This window comes from Anser anser (genome assembly GCF_964211835.1).
Source record: "Anser anser genome assembly, chromosome: 7".
NCBI classification, from domain to species: domain Eukaryota; kingdom Metazoa; phylum Chordata; class Aves; order Anseriformes; family Anatidae; genus Anser; species Anser anser.
In genome coordinates, this window is record NC_139727.1 from 13,591,869 (window position 1) to 13,612,353 (window position 20,485).

The following is a 20,485-nucleotide window of genomic DNA, read 5'->3' on the forward strand; positions in this document are numbered from 1 at the left end:
CAAACTCTTTAGCTGAAGTTTCAGAGTGACAGCATGTAAGGACCTTGCCTGCCCAGTAAAGCTTTTCTTTAAGTTATTTCATGGGAAAAAAATAATAAAAAAAAATTCTAACCTGTCTCAAGGATTCTAATTAAACATGCAAAACAGAAAGGCTTTCAAACAAACAGGTTGCCAACCAAAATTATGTCATCACAATTACTTAAGGAATCTAATGGAAAGAGACACCAAAATTTGCTACTACGTAACGTGGATGGTGTGAGTGGGAATTGTTTGAAAAACTCAGGCCAGCAGAAAGGTAGTAAACCCATCAACATTTATTCCTGAAAAATACACTCTTCTGAAAACATTTGAAAGAGCATTTCTAGGTACTCCATATTTCAATCTAGTCTGAAGATGTATTTTTTGAGCATACTTTCAGAGTGATACCCTCAGTGAGCCATTACCCAATAACACATCAAAAGGGGCATGAATAAATTGACAAGGGTAAGCAATGATCTTACCTCCATCCCCAAGTTACAAAGTTACTGCTTGCAACCATTGACACTGGAAAAGGAGATGCAAAATACCAAGTTCTTCAGACGTTAAGTCATTACCTTGCAGTGCAGAATCCCAAGGCACTGGCACACTGGCAAGGACCAAAGAGTGCATGAGCCAGAGCAAATGTGAAAGTGAAATGTTTGTTCTCAATATCTAACCTGCCATGTGTTGTTTCAGAATCTAAACGGATGAACACACATATGCCAGGGAAAAAAAGCAGGGGAACTTACTGTTCATTTGTGTGGATTAGGGCCCTTCATCAAACCCAGCCTACCTCTGTGATGACACAACACCATTGGAGCACTTCCTTAGACAACCAAAAATCTGTGATACTCTTGAGCCTCCTGAAGTGCGCAGTCCACAAGGACATGTCTTTGTGTTTTACTCACAGACTTTCAGACAAAAGAGAACCAAATGCAAATGCCAGCAGTAGACTTGAACTATGTCAATTTTCTGACAGGTTCTGGGAGACCTGAAGTGCAGAAATCAACAAGCTGATTACTCTGAGCAGATTACGTATTATTTTGACCTGTGACATACATTGTAATATCCTCTGTGATGAGATCATGTCTCTAGAAATTAATCCATACAGCAGGTAAAGGATGTTTAACCACTTCAGAAGCCAGGTACAAGAATCTAGGATGAATCTTTTCTGTACTGTGGGAGAACCTACAACACTGCTACCCCTCCCTTCATCAGTTCTTCAGTCTACCTCAAGAACACGCCATGATGCAGAGCAGTCCCTTAAAGTTCCTTCTGTTTCTTCTTTTTTGCTGTGCAGAGAGATGTGAGGAAGAGTGACCACACTGAACCCACCCCCAGTAAGAGGGAAATAATCTGGACTGGCACATGGTTGATTTAAGGCTCTCGCATAGTTTTGCGAATGCGTTTTGTCAGGATTCAGGATGCACCTGGCTCCAGTGGCTGCTTTCCATTTACCAGAGATACCCACAGCAAACACAAGGGGCTAGGCAGTGACCAAGCTCTGGCATTGCTGTGTGCCATAACTTGGCATGTCAACACTAACTGAAATTAGCTGTGGCTGACATTAATAAAAGTGACTGAGAACTGAATAAATGAAGAACAGGCAAGACTCATTTGGACCAGGTGGTAACCATCTCCAGAAAGCTGTTACTTCATAAAGCAGCCCCCCATAAAATGCCACTGTGCACTGAGACCTTAGATTATTCCTCCTTCTGCAACAGATCACGTTGCAGGAACAGACTAAGGGTGCAGCTCTACTAGCATTTTAGTTTGGACAAGAATACATTTTTGAAGCAAAAACCCCAGTCATCACCACTTACAATGCTTTGGTTTGCATCAGGAACGGCCACCTAAGTGAACAAACTGAATTTGTTTCAGATTAATCTGAAGTGAAAGACATGTCACCCACCACTAAAGAGTGAGCATTCACCCCACACCAGATTAAAGGTAATCTGAAGTAACACCTGCAGCCCCTGAAACGTGTACTGCATGCACACTGGGACCTCAGCACCAACATTTTCATCTTCAGATCCCCTGCTACTGCACTGCATGACCCACTAATGTAGACAGCATCAGATGCTTTGTCTCCTGGTTTGGTATTTGGATCAATATTTTGGGCAAAGCTGCAGCTGAATCCTTAGTGACTGCAATGCTCAAGAGTACCTGGGATAAGATATAAAACTCAGGATTAAAGGGAGAAGTATCACTGAAAAAGCCTGATTCAGCACTACTGGTTTTCATGGTCATGAACACCATGATATCTTACTCTTATGCAATTAAGGAGCTCATACAGCATTACACTACTGCTATTGTAGTAAAGGTTATTAACGATTTTACCAATTTATATAAAGACAGGTATTGACATTGTATACTCTCTTTGGTAAGAAACCAACCAACCAACCAACCAAAAATAAATAAACAAGGCATTCTTCCAACTTCTGCACATTTCTATGGGGAATATATTTATCAACTTTTGCTAGAACTACAAAGACAAATATTCTAGAGACACCAGTGACCTTCTAGCCTAGGAAGCTGTTGAAGAATTCACTTTCTGCTTTTTTCGTTCCAAAAGACAGGATCCGGCTCTAGTTTCTTGAACTTTGTGTGATATTTCTCATGTGTTAATCAGTGATGTTTTAGGAAGATTTTTTTTGTGATTTTATTTACTCTCACATATGATTGGTACAAGGAAACTGTACAAGGTGAATGAAATCTCTAGACGACAGCATAAAAAAAATCTAAACACTGACTAGAATAGTAAATACTTCATGATTCCAGACTTCAGATAAGTGCTACTTCCAGATCCTGGCTCAAGTCCTGCATTTATATCTCAAATGCAAATCCAGTGACATCAAGTGAACTGTGCAAGAAGCAAGTGTACGTGGAGTTTACTTGTAATGTCTAGTGCCACACATAGACTCGCCAAAATTTTTTAGAAAAAAGACAGAAATTACCATATCTTTTGCCATGTCTTTTATGTCAGACAGAAAGGATAGGAAAACAGAAAAGTAGAATGTTAGGTGAGAACCAAAGAGAATCCATAGTTTAATCTCATGAGCCTACCCCTATTAAGAAAGGGCCCAACTGTCACCGCATGTACCCCAGGTGGCACCAACTCTAGCTCACACGCCATGTCACCACCCAGTCCTTCAGCACAAGGCCTTGAGCTCTTTTATGCACACGCCATCCATGATCCAAGGGTATTTTCACACTGATCTGACCAGTCTTTGCCTCAATGATGCCTTGCTGTGAGCTCTGTAACTGCTGTATGTAGCAATGACTGCTCTGCCTTATTTTTCCCCTCTTGGGGGAAAACAGACCCTGCTTGGGAGACAGTCACAGGTACGTTCTCTGTTCTACAACACTCGATAATTTTCTTCTGGCAGAAAAGATGGGAGCAAAGGAGGGACATGTCAAACATCTGTTGCTCCTGTGCTTTTCCTAAATTCAAGGCTTCTCTGTCTTTCCAGCTCCTTCAGCCAGGGCAACATCTGGATGCAGGATTTAAACAGTTTTCCAGTGAACAAAATGTATTAGTAAAGAATCAAACATTGGGATTTACCAGTCAAGTGATCAGCTCTTCCTCTCAGTCTAATGCTCTACAGTATTTGTGAAGCCTGGAGTTTTAAAAGGGCAGGAGTTTTAGAAAGCTCCCCAGAGCTAAAACTGATGTTTATTTCTTCTTGGATAAAAATACTTGTACACATCTGAGCATGTCCCAGATCTTATGCTCTGTAAGTATTATGTCTGTGAGATTAAAAAAAACAGTATAAACATTCAGCTCACCAAGTTATTTTTTCTATTAATAGTGAATGGATACATCACAGACCTGAGGCATAGCATCAGGCATACAAATCCAATGGGCATAAAAAAAAGAAAAGCACAACCTAATGGAAGAGGACCTCAGAAAATTACTGAAGAGAAATTAAGCTGCTCTACTTCCACGTGCTGGGACCTATCCTGAATCATAGCCTGTACACAGATATGTCCCATTCAGTTGCTACTTATACTGAACAGTTACACAGCGACTCTGTCTCTGTCCTAACAACAGTGCTTTCCTCCTCACATGCTCTATTTTTGCCTAGAAGGAGTGCTAGCTTAAGAGCTCCTGTGAACACAATGAACAAACTAATTTCCACCTCAGCTTCTATTACAGCTCAAGCTGAACATTTGGCTTCAAGTCAGCTGCGTGTCCTGAAATAGTACACAGACTGAGGATGAACAAAGTCATTGAGAATATTCTGGCATCTCTTCCTTGCTCTCACTGTGACCATATGCACAGCTTCAAGGGCTTTTTTTTTTTTTTTAATTATTACTATCATTTTTAAACAAGTACATTGCTGCCTTTGGAAGCCTGAGTAGTGCTTTGACCAGCAGAAGGCAACCCCGAGCTCTCTGACTAGTCCTCCTCAGCCTGCCCAGTGACTGCTTTCCCTTTGCTCTAGATGTTGGATGCTACCATATCCACTACAGGCTGACTGAACAAATTAAGGTCTACTACCGCGTGCCTTTCTTGGTCCTCAGAGAGGTCCAGCCAGGAGACACCTGATAGCTGCGTGCTGCAAGCCCCCCACAGCAGCCTCCTGCTGTAGTCACAGCAACCCAAAACAGACTCCACAGACACAGCAGGAGAAATGTAGGGGGGAAAAAAAGAGGAAGAAAGATAAACCTTTGCAAACCTTCGGGCTTCTAGGAGATGCCACTCAGAAGCACCAAGCGCCAAGAGGTTTCTGCTTCCCGTAAGCATCATCTATTTTTGCCTCGAGCCTCGTGGCTGGAAGAGGAGGCCGGAGGGCTCAGCTCCAGCGAGGACTCGGTACCGGGGAGGGGAGGCCGCCTCCTCTCCCTCTCCCGAGGGGGAAGGAGCGCACCTGCGGGAGCGCGCAGGGCTCGGCAGCACCCGGCCCGGGAGCACCCGGCGGGGAGCAGCACGATCGCGCCCGGGCGACGCGGGACCTACCCGGGAGAGCGGGATGCCCGGGAGCCGGGGTGCAGGGCCGGGCCAAGGGTGGCAGTCGCCGCCGTACCCCCTCCCCGCTGCTCCTTACACCGGGGGGGCGCCGGCAGGCGGCGGCTCGCCCTGGCAGGGAGGCAGCATGCCGCCCGCTCGGCTCGGCGCGGCTCGGCGCGGCTCGGCTCCCCCCGGCCCGCCCCGCGGCGCTGACTCGGGCGGGAGCCGCGCGCCCTGTGACGTGCGCAGCCCGCGGGCTATTTATAGCGCGGCCGCCGCGTTCATTCATGAAAAGCGGGACGCGGCGGGAGGGAGGGAGCGGGACGGGGACGGGGACAGCGACACGGACGGGGAGCGGCCCTGGCCCGGCCCGGCCCCGCACCGCCAAGGGGACCGATCTGACCCAGCGGGGGTGACTGGGGGAAAGAAAGCGTGCCCTTACAGCGGGCTGGACTTGTACGTTGCCAGTCTTCCGGCAGTAACACTGCCTTTTCTTCGGAAAACGTTACAAACTTGTTTAAAGAACACCTTGACTGACAGTACCCAACTGCATTTTGGTTATAGTCAACTATATTTTTCACATACTGTGAAGCCAAACTCACATTAACCAGGTCAGACTGCAACAATCCTCAGTAGAGTACAACTGTGTCATGAAAAATTACAGTTGGCAACTTCACAGGAGGCTATTGGGTGAGGTACTGCAAATATTAAGCATTACTTTCCCAGCTTTGCACAGAATTTGGATGGATGGGGGGAAACAAATCAGAAATTAAAACAACTCTTGTTGTCCATACACTCTCACTCAGGACATCTGCTTGCAAGCAAAGAAGTACCAAATTAATAACGCAGTCAACAGTAACAACAGAAAACGAATTAAATCTCACAACCTACAGGTTTAAGATTAATAGTATGATTACCTTCCATTTTTTTTTTAAGTTTCAAGCTCTGCATGAACAACTTTTTCTCTATAAATGAGGTTAAAAACTTTCATTCTATGTAAGAACAATCCCCCTGTGTACTCATTTCTAGGATGTGCAACTTTTGGGGAGCAGTAAGGCTCAGGTTCAGCCTGCATAATTCAGGGACTGGGCAAAACAGGGTGATACAGAAGGTATCCATTTTACTGGGCTGTTTTGGAGTGGCAAATCTTAGTTTCTTATTGGAACCTTTGTTTTACAGTTTAAATATTCACATTTTGAAGAAAAATCACAGAGCTAGAACCCTATTAAACACACCTAGACTGCAATGACAAAGATTACTCAGGTGTTTAACAAGGGAAAAGAGAAATAGCACTTTGCTTTTGATGAACAAAAAGTCTGAAGTTTCCCTCTTTTTTTCTGTCCCATCAAAGGGTACCCAAAGCCTGAAGGCTTCTGCAGCTGTGGAAGCAGCTGCAGCTACTGTGTAGTTTCCATTTAAATGACCACCTGCAGCAACTTCTACCATTCAGTGCCTTCCCACCACAAATGTGTAACTTCCTATTTAATTCAGACTGCAGCTTTTCCAGCAAAGTATAAAATAAAAACCCAGAACAGCTAGAAGCTCTCTGTCCTGTGTCACATAATCCTATTGAACGGTATTTATATTTTTACAAACATTTTAACAAACAGGACAGCTTTGACCACCAACTTGTCTGAGCAACATACCTTCACAAGTGGCTGGAATGCATCTCTAATAGGGTGTAGAGCAACTGACAGTTTCTAGGCTTTGGTACAAGAAAGGACAGTAATAAACCACAAGTATTCCCCCTGAGTTAGCACAAGCATTAAAAATACATGAGTGTTAAAGCTTTACTCAGTTAGATGTTTAAGTATTCCAGGTAGCCAGCTTGCATTTTTCTTGTTTGGTTGTCTGTTTTCAAGGGTGGCTAATAGCAAGAGGGAGAGGGTGAAAGAAATAAGTTCCATTTTTACCATCCCCGAGGACATGGCATTGGACCATGGCTAGCATTTAACTACAGAGCCTGGTTTTGCCAAGTCCATAGAGCTTTCCAAAACACAATTATGGGCTGCCAAGTGTGTCCCATCGTTGCATCTCTGTTAAGTGTTGTTAACTCCATCACACAACTCAGAGAATAACTGGATAAAAAATAAGAAGAATAAAAAATGTGCATTTGTACACAAAGAATTCTACTTAGAATTATTTTAGTTTTACTAAATCACAAAATGTATTCGGAAGTGCAAACGTAAGGGTATATTCCATATGCTCCAACATTTTATTCTTTACTCTGGGGCCAAGTTAACATTTTGGTTTTGAGAACGTATTTCTCAGATGATTAAAAATATCATGAGAGAACATTAGTTGTGTGTAAACCATCACTGAAGTTACAAATAACCTTTCTTCTCCTGGCTCTGGAAAGTTAGTTTAACTTCAGAGGCTCCTCCAACACGCTCTGCTGGCTGAACTCCTTAGGGAGCTTTCTACCATCACAGAACTGCTGAAGCTTAATGCCCTCAGGCCCTGCCATCCTCTGTGCTTCTGAGGGACCAGAGGAAGGCTCAGGAGCAGATATGTTGAAAAAATACCAGTCAAGAATAACAAAAGGTGATGGAAGAGGGGATTAGAAACATTTACTTCAGCTTCTCTGTGAAAACTGTTCAGAAAGAGAAGGAAATGAAATAGCCCATGCTTCTCACCAGCCCATCATAATCTGCTCTGCTGTATCTGCAGAAGCGTGATAGTCCAAGCACACAAGTCTGGGGGTGAGTTTTTATAATACTGTGTGTTAACATTCTGAGAAAGTCTGCATCTCAGACTCATCCAGACTTGATGCCATGTGGAAGCAAGGGCTTCTTCCCTGTACTACAGGTCTAGGTAGGGTCTATAAGAGATGTCTGCTTCAGAAAGTTAAAATAAATAAAGAAATAATCTAGCGATGTTGGCATTTGCTCCCCCTGGGAAGTCATGCTTTTAATTCAGGACAACTGATTTCCCCTCCATTTTTGGTAGCAACACCCAAGCACAACTCCAGTTTCCTAAGACAAGTTACACGCAGATGAGCAGACAGCATGGACAGCTATGGGACGGGGTTTGAGCGTACACTGAGGAAAGGCAGATCTGACATTGCAGAGGCAACCCAGGACAGCGCAAGGATAAAACTCAATAGCATGGGACAAATGGGAGCTCTCCCCTTAGCTCTGAATGCAGGGGCCCTTTACATCAGAAGAGCTTTTAAGAACATGTTGAGATTAAGAGGCTTTTAGGGGAAATAAGTTTAAATCCATGAGGAATTCAGTAAAGCAAAGTAAGTTAAATTATCCCATATAGGTATGGGCTCTGTGTTGCATCTGGCAGTCTCACAGGGACAGAAGGTGCTCCCTACAATCTGTGAAACCTGCTTTCAACAATACAAAAGAACATGAATGAATGATGTACAATCAAAATAAGGAGACATGGTACATCAGTGATGGACTTCGCCATCCTCCTATTGTATGTGAGATATGTAGTCTTAGCCAACTGGCAGCAAGTGAATTAAAATATCAGAATTATCAGAATTACCCAGCTCCCATCATTGAAGTCTACTTTTTCCCCACAATTAGGCTTCGAGGCTTTAATTATGTGGGTAGATCAAAATCACTTCTAACTACTTCTGTAATGGATTGGTATATACTCCATTAGATTTTTTTTCCATAAAAAATTCATAAAGAGAATAAATGCATTGGAAAAAAAACATGTAAATGCATATTTTATGCACGTTGAAATAAAATTCAAGTCATTTCTTGTCAATACAATTTTTTTATTAATGGGTTTGCATTCAGAGCTGTATTATTCCCATGCCAAATGCATATGCATTCACAACTGGCTTTCTCTTCAGAACTATTACATATTGTATGCAATCCTTTAGCAATGTGAGGTTTTTTTTTTGTGTTATAAGGACAGAGTTTAGAGTTTGAAACAAGGTGCCTCTACTTAGTGATGTTAACAATTGTTCTCAGCCAACTGTGATACAAAGCAAAACAAATAGGTCAGTTGCATCCCTTTTCATAATATCCCACACAATTCTGTGTCAGTTCTCAGAGATGGAGACATGATGGATGCAATGGTATCCCCCCATTGTATGCGTTACAGACACTAACAGACCACCATGCTTTTTTTTTTCCTCCAGTTGTTTACTGAATACTAAATACAGTGCAAGACCATCATCCCTTTAGAAGGCAACACTGCATTGGATCTTACTGAGGCATTCTGTGAATGAGATACAGCACCAGTTTGCTGCGTGAATTGTATTTCCAGTCTTTTTCACTAATGGAAGGATATGAAATGCTGAATATATGCACACCTTGTACGTAGTCCCCTTGCTGTGCAGCTCTGAGAGGAGCCTACTTGTTTTCTGAATGGCCCCTTGTCAGGTATCTGAAGACACTAAGTAGATGCCCCCTTATCTACAGATGGAGAAGAGAAGGCTAAACATAGCTCCCTCAGTATCTCTGGGCATATCTTGTGTTTCAGGTCCCTAACTGTATGAGCATTCATTCCACTCTCTTCAGTACTGTGAAACCCCACACTGGACACTACTTCATCTGCAGCCTGACAAGTGCCTGAGTAGAGGGGAATAATCACTTCCACTGACCTCTTCCTAATACAGCGCAGAACATGGATAGTCTTCACTGCTGGAAGGGCACCTGCTGACTCAGGTGTGTCTCAGTTCCGCTGAAAGAGGCTCTGAAATGAAACCTTGCAAAACTCTATTACTGCCTTCACTACTGCACTCCTCTTCTGTACTGGCTGTGTAGTCTGGTGTTAGAAGGGAGTGAATTCATTTCACTAGTCCTAGTTTGCAAAGTTAGGTCTACCAGGATACAATTAAGCAACATAAAATTTCAGCTTAATAAGAAGGACAGCAAGAGGAACAGCTGAATGATTATATAAGAGTCTCCCAAGGGAAGAAGTGGAAGAGCTACAGCTCACTGAATTCACAACCCAGAGAGGACAAGGCAGTATTAAGAATTTGTAACACAGCTTAGTTTTCTATTAAATGGGGATTTATTTATTTATTTATTTTAAGATAGAAGGTTTGCAACAGCTTGTAATGGTTATATTCACTGCTTCTAGATCCTCAGAATTACAACATGGGTAAGAAAGATTTAATCAGCTTATGTATCACTTCCAAACACAAGCTAAATGGGAATAACTGACTAGTAGGAGGATTTCTTCTTGAATATTTATCATTTTGCTGTCTCACAAAGGAAGGAAACTAGAAATGATTGTATCAAAATGTCATAAGACTTTTCCAGCTACCCAGAGCATGCTAGCTTTATCAGCTATTTCCAGTATTTAAGGGGGTTTCCAAGACACAGGAGGCTCATCTTTAAAATCTATGGTTTGCCCTCTGAGAAAACCTGTTGGAGCACTGTATTCTACAACACTCGCTAACCAAAATACATGCTAATGTATCAGTGAAAGCTAAACTAATACATGAAAAATTATTCTCAAATTTTGGCAATTTTGTCCATAACTACTGCCTTCGTTCACCAACTGGGACATACCAGAAACACATTTTCAGCCCAGAATAACTCTTTATTGCCACTTCACAGGAAAATATCCATATATATATGAAAACCTAATCCCAGGTGCACATTCTCACCTTGAAAAAGTGATCTCATGCCTATACTGCATTATCCACTTATCTCACCTGTGGTGCTGATATCTGCATAACTGTTAAAAGTTCTTCTTAACCTTTCTGCCATCCACTCAGATGTTAATGGAAAGGAAAGAATATATTTGGGGAATGAAATGAGAGTCACAGCAAACAGTCAGCTGGGGAAGATTCTGTCTGTCTGACCTTCTGGCTGGTCTCAGTCCCTCCTCTACAAAGATCAGTCAAAATTCACTTCTGAGTACTGAGTTTTAAAGAGACAGGGATATCTGGGAACTACAATAAAAAGTTCTCAATGGCAAACACTGTCTTTGCTTCTCACTCTTGATCTGAGCTATTGAGCTTTAAAACCCATATATAAATGGATCTGCTCTCACTCTTTAAAGCATTATAAATGCTCTGCCTGCCTTTTGAGGCCTGTAAAAGTCACCTATCGTATTCAAAGTCTAGTAGCTTTATATGCAGGAGGATACAAAACTCAGACCAAAATTGAAAAGCTGAAATACTGCTCAATGACTGCATAAATTCTAAAGGATTTCTAAATATAAGTCTCTGCACCTATGTGCAATTGCTGCACCAAGTTGTTTATACGGGCACTTTTAGAGAGATCACGCAGACAGTCTTGAACAAAGCTCCCTCGCTACAGGAACCTGAGGGTGTAGGTTAGAGGTGGTGAGGGGAAGAGAACAAACGTGGATTTTCCCTCCTTTTCCCAGTAGTCAAAGACTGGTATAAGAGGTCTCTGAATCACTACTTGCATACAAGAGCATCCAATAGCCATATTCTGTTCTCTCCAGGGGACCAAAACAAAAGAGCTGGATTAAACAGTAGAATCAAGGGCAGCTTAATCTCACCATCATTCACCTGTGATAAACAGCCTTGTTAAATGTGATTTACTCTCGCACCTCTGTCCTATAGGTGGCTATACACTAAAGTAAAAGCCCCCGGTTATGGTTTAAGAGTCTGATAGAAATCCCACTGAAACTGATGGGGAAGGTTTCTACTGATCCCTATGGGCTTCAATTTAGGTGATAATTCAAGAAGAAAAAGATCTGTAGAATTCCTGTTATATTCTGTACATCCTCTGCTTCTGAAACATACATGATTTTTAAAGAGAGAGCTTTTCCTGGAATGTAAAACCTTGTATCTCTTACAGCTATTTACACCAGTCCAGTGACTGGATTTAGTTACACTAGCACAGATTCCCACGCAAAGACCTCACTTCAGCAAAACAAACTTAAATTTAATGGGTTAGCTTGGATTATATCAACAGAAGGTTTACTTTGTCCAAACACTGCTCATCTATTTTAGTGGTTTAATTCATTATGTTTAAGCAAATCTAGTTTCCACAGTTTTTGTTTCCCTAATGAGTCAAGGCCTTAGATCATACTCAGAAAGAAGATTACCGGGATTGGTTCTGGTGGACACCTTTCTCCCTTTGAAAGGCCTTATATAAATTCTACCAAAACTGTGTAGCTGAAGTATAATGGTAACTGTGGAAATTGCAGAGGAATGCACATAGTGATCCACTTTTATATCTTGAAGAAAAGCCTTAAAAGCAGCAAATGAAGACAGTTTGCACACTTCACCGCAGGCTGTCTGATGGGCTTTTCCCACATCACTGTTACCAGGAAGAGTTAACAAAAAATGATTTGATTTTTCTGAAACACTACTGATTAAAAGCCACCACCTGTGAAAGCACATCTTTCTTATACACATTTACAGTTTTTACAGAGAATTTGGAATATACTACCTCCAGAATCTGTCCATCTGTCTATCATTGTTACAGGTTTGAAAAAGATTAGGTAAAAGACAGAACTTAAAGGATTCGAGATACCATGTATGCGGTGTGATTTGAAAAGTATGAAGAAAAAGCCATTACTTTCCACTTAAATTCAAAAACTACAGTTAAAATACTGTATTATTGTAAGAGAAATGTTGACAGTTCTGTAACTATAGAATTACTATTGGGGACCACTGTTGCAAACATACAAAGAAAGGAGGATTAAGAGAACCAGATTCACCCCTGGAGAAATTCTAATGGATCCGGTTACATTGCCTCAAGTAAAGCCTCACCCACAACAATTTCCCTCAGAAGACTGGGAAATGTTGGTAGAAACATTCTTCCTTATTTACTGACTAAGGATCTAACTATACGTCTAAGCATGCATGCCAATGGAAATCATGCATCTGAAAGAGAGCCACATTTAAGGAGTTCAAGTGTTTAGCAACAGCCATAAATCAAGAACTGAAACATGCAGGCGGTCATGAGGTCCACAACATACACACCTGTCTCAGACCTAAATGTCGCTCAGAACAGTTATTGGGACATTTGCCCATTTATGAGCCCAGACACAAACACATTTCATCACTGATAAAGTCGGTGAAAATAAGCAAGTATCATGCCAAGTATGTTTTTATTGCTGTAAAACTCATCTTGAGAGTGCTAAGCCCTTGTTTCTGAAGTGTGAGACACAGGTAATTCCAGTTGCCAACTGGATGCTCTGGGGTGACAACACTGCTTTTATATTACAACTTGGATTTATTCTGTTGGGTACCTTGTCTAAGCTCCCTGAATTAATAGACATTTCTGACTGCAGCATTTCTTTCCCAGTTTCTCACCTAACAAAGAATTGTTTCCTGATTCTGCATGGATGTTATGAGAATCACTCACTCTCCCTTATTAAAAGTACAGAAATTAGAGATGTGCTTAGTACAGCATTTCAACATGCTGTGAAAAACACTACTAGAGAACATATTTAATTCTAAGGATTAAAAGCTATGAACATAGCACCACTACCCATTCCCACCAACCACAGATACATAGCAGTCCCCCAGTTTTCATACTTTCTAGTCAAAAGCTTGGGAAGGACTAGCTTAAGCAGTTTTAAGATTTAAAATTTCCTATTCTACATTAATTCTGCTGCGGGTTGCTGTTTCACAGGCATACATGCTCCTCTGCTGGTTTTACACAGACCAGAGCTTGTTTCATATCTACCTGAATTGGCAGCTAAATTAAATTGCTGGAGTCTGCATGATTGTGTGCAGTAGTATACACTTACCCATTTTATTCTATTGTCTGTGGAGCATTCTACTGACTATGGAGAAAGTAATATCTGAGAGCAGTGTCTTCTTTAACCACAGAGCTAAATTTACTACTAGTCATCTCATAATTCCTCAAGTGACCTGGAAGCCCATAAGAAAACAGGCTGTGACTGGGATACTAAGGAGCAAGTAACAGCTCTACAAAGACATGCCTTCCGCAGATGTAGCATTTTCTGACTCAAGCACATGACTTTACAATACATAAGTTAACTTCTATACAGACCTGCATATATGTTCTCTTCAAGAATTTATATCCAGTAACAGAAATTAAACCTGGAAACAGTGAGTTCACAGAGTACGTTTCACAAGAACTATAACCATCTGTAACTTAATTAAATGAGTTATGAGAGTTACGCAGAAATCCATTGAGAGACAAAAAATCAGGCTGGAAGCGTGACTTGCCACTAGGAATGAGGGTGAAGAGAGATACTCGGAATTCTTAGATGTGCCATTTTGTGTTATTACATATTTCCATGACGATGAAATCACTCATGGTATATTAAAAAATTCATAGCATCAAAACTTGCATACATGTAATATTATACACTGGCTTTCAGGAACTGCACTATAAAATGATTCTATTTTTGTTCCTCAAGTATATGTTTGTCTTTGATAGTGCACTGGAAGGGGCTCATTAAATTACTAATGTAACTATTAAGGCTATCAAATTACCAATTTTGAGGGATCGATTCAAAGCGCATTAAGATAAGCAGAAATCCAAAGGAAACAACCACATCTCTTCCCTTCCATGACCCTCCTTTCAGGCTTTGAATGATGAAACCTCTCTCTGCTGACAGTATTAAACCCTTCTTTGGATGACCCTCTCTGCCCAAAACACTGAAGTAGTTATTCCAAGGGCTCATAAAATGTTCTGTTTAGTGGTACACAATGGGGGACGAGGGGGTGGTGAGGAGGAGGACGGGGTTTGTGTTTATTTTGAGAGCCCGGGGAGAGAGACTGCTCCCTAAGCTTCCTGACAAGATGCTTATTTTTATTCACATTGTCACTATGTTTTCCCATGAACAAATATACTTCAGAGGAAATGTTTCAATAAAATGTATTGGGATAAAAAACATGTTTACTTCCTCTCCATTTATTATGAGAAAGCAATTTGGTTACATGAGAAAGTAAGTAAATTGATTCCCTAGAGAAGTCTGGGAAGGGGGTCATTTGTGCAGGGAACCCATTCTTGAAAATATTGGCAACATGTCACTGTGCTAGATGACCTGTAGAGGCTTCATTTGTGATTACAAGCGAATACATCAGAGATTTACTGTTTCCTTTGTTCAGAGAAAAACCCTATCCTTTTACAATCCTGTCTTAATTAGAATATTTTCCCTTTGACAAGTTTTAGTAGCATGTTACATTCCTATCTGCATTATTATAATGTACATTTAATATATATGGCAAGATACAAATCCATTTTCCTTATTGTTTCTGAACATAAATAGTTATTTTCACCTACTGGCCTTTTTAGTCCAAATTTCATTGACTACTGGAAAATTTGAGCAGGGGGCTGGACTACATGGCCTCTTGAGATTCCTTACAGCCTGAATTTCCCTATGATTCTCAATTCAGGAGATGTGTTTGGTTTTTACTAATTCTTACATATGAAACAGCAGTTTCCTAACAGTACTGGCTCAGTACAGAAGTAGCTTTTGGCAAGTCCCATACTAGCCTTATTAATATGCACCTGTAATTCAGGCTAGCAACAGCCCCACCTTTGCTTAGACTGCACAGAGCAGAAAAAAAGAGGGATGCAAAAAAAAATTGTGGTACAAACTCTTCACTTTAGGAAGTCACTCATTTCCTCTGTCTGCAGTTACTCTGGGTAAATATTCACTCTTGAGAATTAGACTTAAGAGCTTCTATTTCTTTGATGCTTTGAAAAAAAGCTCAATATTGGGTCAAAAGCTACTATGTGTAGAAGCCAACAATTACACTAGAATATACACCTTTATACATTTGTTTTTATCTACTAGAACGTCACAACAAAGTTGAGTAATCCTGTAACCAAAAGAATTAATTCTAAGACTTTTCAATTAAGACTTTCAATGCAAAGTTCTCTAAGTCACAGATGCTATAACTTTAAAATACACGAACAAAAGCAGCTGGACAGAACAGCAGTGGTGACAGCAACACTAAACAAAGTCAGTCAGTTTTTTTCTTTAATTTCTCCCTGGCATTACTTACCTCACAGGAGAAAATAACGTTCATATCCATTTTTAATGGCTTGATCAAGAGCAGAATTCCATTAAAGATATTTCATATCTTTCTATTACTGTGGCTCTCCTGAAGGGAAAAGTAGAGAAAAAAAAGACAATAAACCATACTATTTTCAACCTAAAAATCATAACACATGCAAAACTAAAGACAGCTCTCATGACCTATTTTATATTATAGAACAGGCTTGCTTGGTCAACAGAACAGTCTTTCAAAGTTCCAAACACAGGTAGACTGAATATCTGCACTAAAACACCAACTTTTCACTCCAATGCATTGAAGAGGTCATGGGTACAGACAAAATTTTGAGCATAAATGGAAATTGATACACCTCTGTCAAATAAAGCTGGGTCTTGAATAGTTTTCCTCTAGATGTAGATACAAAAAGCACCCTATGCATGAGAACCAAACATTGCTGTATCAGTCAACTAGTTCTTCATAGGTTAACTAACAGCCTCTGAGGAGGGTTTTTTAGCCCACCTTCAAGGGGGTGACAAGACTGTCTAAAATATGAAGTAACAGCCTGATGATGTTGGGATTACTGTGTTGCATCCACCTTTAGTCCCAGGTGAAATTAATTATAGAAGTGTTATGCTGGGATTGGTAGTTGTCTGCATTGTTGTGGTATGGTTCTCATCCAGAAGCAATGCTGTGGTTTTACCAGGAACCTAACGTGGGTGCAACATTGATTTCACCCCTGATGCTTCCCTAAAAGCAAAGCTCAAAGAGCCAAGTAGCTTCAAAGGCTTCACACTAGCTTGAAAAGCAGAAGTAACATGCAGATTCTTCAACTGAAAAGACTAGTGGCCTGCTTAGCTTTTCTAGGCATTTCTCTCTCTTCTAAGTAAGATTTCAGAGTGGAATTTAGGACTGAAGTTAGTTTCCCACAGAAATTCCTGCCTTCTGTAGATATCCTGCACAAGACAACAGTGGGAGCATAAAAGGAAAGTGAGGTAACACCTGATTCCACCTTGTGGAACAGGCAATCCACTGGCACGAGAGACAGGGACACAACCCTTATAGCCTCCAGAAGTAATTCTACTGCCCTAGAAGCAGCATCTTTGCCAGTCAGCCATAAGCATTTTAGTTGCAAAGAATGTGTCTTCCTCAGCTGCTACTGCACGCAGCTACGGCTGTTAAGAACCTTCTCACCATGTTGTCTGCTCTCTTCACCCTGGCTTTCACTAGGACAGGCCTGCACAGCCTACACATGTAGCTCCCTTTATCAACCCTGGCAACCACAGCCTCATCCCACAATGAAACAAAATCCCAAGTAATGAATGAAATAGCAGCATTAGCACACACGGGATGCTCAACTGCTTAAATACCTATTTGTGTGACATTGTACTATTCATAACTGTTCATTCGTTTCCTCAGTACTGATGCCAGATTCAAAGTTATTTGCAGCTTCTGTCAGCACATCCCTTTTAAAAAAGGATCTGACTTATCTGATCACAAACTCAGAGCTTTGTGTTTTTATTTCACTGAGATCTCGTGCTTTCTAACCAGTTTTTCCTCTGCTTTGCCCTCATTAAAATCTACAGACACTGACTCCACAGATATATTAAGATCCTTCTCACTTTTAAGCAGACATGCAAAGCCCTTCCACAGCTCATTCATAATTCTTTTTCAGAAATCATTAATTATTTACATCGCTGTCCTGTTAAAGGCCACATTGAGACTCTCACACTTGCTGAGAGATTTTTTATTTTGTTATGCTATAAGGTCAGACCAGTTGTTTAAAGCGTATAAACAGATAGAAATGTAGTTAAATCTGATTTTCATCATTACTAAAGCATAAGCCTAAAAGTTCCATTTAATTAAAATAAGAAAGATTCTGTCTTCTGTCCCCCTGCCCCTCGATCTTACTTCCACTCGCTGGTTTTAAAGGTAGTTGGGACCATAAAAAAAAAGAAAGGTTCTAATCTTAATTAGCACTGTACTTCCTAATTACAACTCTAACTCAGTGAAGATCTTCACTACCATTGTAGTAGGGGCAGATCTTCTGGTCTTCTGAGTACATATCATCATCACAGAAAGAGAGCAGGTAAACCATGCGTGCAACCTCCTTATTTGAGTCTTAAGGAGCTCCTGGCTGAAGAGACCTGGCCTGAAGCTGCAGAAAGCAACAGTTCTGCCTGTGGCAGCGCAGCTCTTTCCCTCTCCCAGAGGCAGGAAACAGGCTGCCACCTGAACCAGTGCTCACACAACGCAGTGCTGTGAGCCCACTATGGTGCTGTCTGCAGGACACACAGTAAGGACATCATAAATTGAGGGAAACTAAAGCCAGCTGGAGCAAAGAGTAATTCAGTGGGGGATGCACTTCTATTCTCCAGGTGGGGAACTTTCTTTACGTGTTGGGAAGCAGAGGAGCAGGTGGTTGTTGAAGAGGCTGGCAGGTGACATGACTGCAGCACAAGGAAGGCCCAGGAGGAACACAGACAACACCACACAGAACACTGGGCTCTCTGGATGGCGCCTCGGGACCAGCACACGGTCATGGGTGACCTTGCCTAGGAGCCTCTTCTGCTGCAGACAAATCAACCCCCTAATGCAGTGACACCAGAGAAAACTCAAGGAAAATTCAGCCCAATTTTCTCCTCAAACCCACCCCAGCCTCACCTTCGGGTTATTTGGTAGCCTATGGTGATACAATCTTTTCTCTCCCCCAATTTTTATTTACTTTTGAAAAGATTATTACCAAACTAACAATATTGCAGAACTTTATCCTCTCAAATTACATAACAGCTTCTTTCTACCAGCCTATCACCTTCACCTATTTGTTTCATGTTTCTATAACATCACAGTTTTTCAGTATATCTGCCCAAAATTTCTTCACCAAGCTTCAATGTATTACGCACAAGAAAAATAACTGGTTATAAATATGTTTCCTGCTTTAATACAGTCTCACTTCAACCTTTTCCCCTTAAAATTTCAAATACTGAAAAAAGTTTACATAAAACAAAGTGCAGAACGTGAGTTCACTGTTACAATCTTCGCTATGACACACCTCACTTACTGTACATTACATGGTTGAACAGACACTAGAAATCTAACCTCCCATTGATATCTAAGCCAATGTTTCCTCCAAACACATTTTCAAACCTTTAATGGTCCAGAACCCTGGTAAATGTTAGCGTTTCACCTTTCCTACGTCAGTTTCAACAAATGTGTCTTTACCTGAGGTCTCCCTTGGAGATGAAGGATTTTTTTCCTGTATTGATTACCTAGAGAAAAGGAACTGATCACACATACATACTTTTATTCAACTTGACAATCAGGTTCTAAAAGAAGATGGGGTACCATGATTGCCATTAACATGCTACAGTAGGAGCACTCACAGTGACTCAGTTAAACCGCTGCTCAACAATATGTTAAGTCCCATGCTCCCCAGTTCTGGAAAAGTTTTGCCCTTTTCTCATTCCTCTTTTCTGAGAGCTACAAAAGAGCTGGGCAGGGCAGAGCCCACTGTTGCTCCCCCAGAGGTCCCCAGCAACTGTCAGGAACAGAAGGGGCTCTCTGCCTTCATCATCCTGCTGGTCTTTTTAGGAGACACGTCCTTCTGCACAACCAGCTCCTCTTACATCTGGTTTTCTACATGCACTTGTGCTCAGTGCCCGCTGCAAATTTCATTTGTGTAATGCAGAGATCCATTAATAATTTAAGATTAAAAAGGAACCCAGGGGCAGGAACATTCAATTTTTGCTCATGCGATAGATGCTACTCCGCTAGTACGTCAACTCAAGTTATCTTTGTGCATGCTACGTTAATTCAGTAAATTCCTTTTCAAACAAAGCCCATTCAGAAACTGCCTGGAGAATCTACACAAGAAAAAAAACTTAATTTTTTAAGGTGAACGTGCCAGATTAACACAGAAAGAGAAACACGAAGAGATTTTAATTTAGCCCATCAAGTTTTCAAAACGACGGGGGCAAACAGGGTAAATCGGATAAGGAAGCCCTCTTCACGAACAAATCAAAGTCATACCAGACGTACCGTTAAACGTCCCAGTGCAGTACCTACACCGCGCTCACCCGGAGAAATAAACAAAATGAACAAAACACTTTAAAAGGAATCGAAGAGCGCGGCAGCGGCACCCGAAGGAGCCGTCAGCGCCCTGAGCCCGGCCGCAGCCAGGCGGGGACTGAGGCCGGGCAGGTGCCGGCTCCCCGGGCTCCTCTCCTCAGCCGCCCGAACGGAGCGGAGCGGAGCGCAGCGTAGCCGCCCCAGGCTCCCCCGGCTCCCTCCCGGCGCTCGGCAGGGGGCCGAGCAGCTCCGCACCGCGGCGCCTCCCTCCCCGCCTGGCCCGGGCCCCGCTACCTCCTCTCACCTCAGCGCCAGCCGCCGCCGCCGCCGCCACCTTCTCCTCAGCGGCCCGGCCCCGCCAAGCGGCCCCTGGGCGGGCAGCGCCGTCACGTGAACGCGCTCGAGCACGCGGGGCCGTTAGGGCCGTTAGGGGCCGTTAGGGGCCGTTGCGGCCGTTGCGGGGGGGCGGCGCGCGACGGCGCTTCCAGCCTCGCCCCTCGCCTCAGGTGAGGCGTCGTGGCCCCGCCGCGCCTCGCTGCCTGCCTCAGGGAGCGCCGCTTGTC

General features: G+C 42.2%; 1 protein-coding gene across 8 annotated transcripts in view; it reads right to left on the reverse strand.

The window, feature by feature from the left end:
* Positions 1 to 20,367, reverse strand: part of RHOBTB1 (Rho related BTB domain containing 1) — a 51,514-nt gene extending 31,147 nt beyond the window's left edge. For 3 of the 8 annotated variants that reach the window (XM_083845305.1, XM_083845304.1, XM_083845298.1), the window contains exons 1-2: positions 20,227 to 20,367; positions 15,867 to 15,965 (exon numbers count right to left, since the gene is read on the reverse strand). The gene's annotated coding sequence lies outside the window, so the exon portion shown is untranslated. The other 5 variants (XM_083845299.1, XM_083845300.1, XM_083845301.1 and 2 more) reach the window with 5 other exon arrangements.
* Between the last annotated feature and the right edge of the window lie 118 nt (positions 20,368 to 20,485).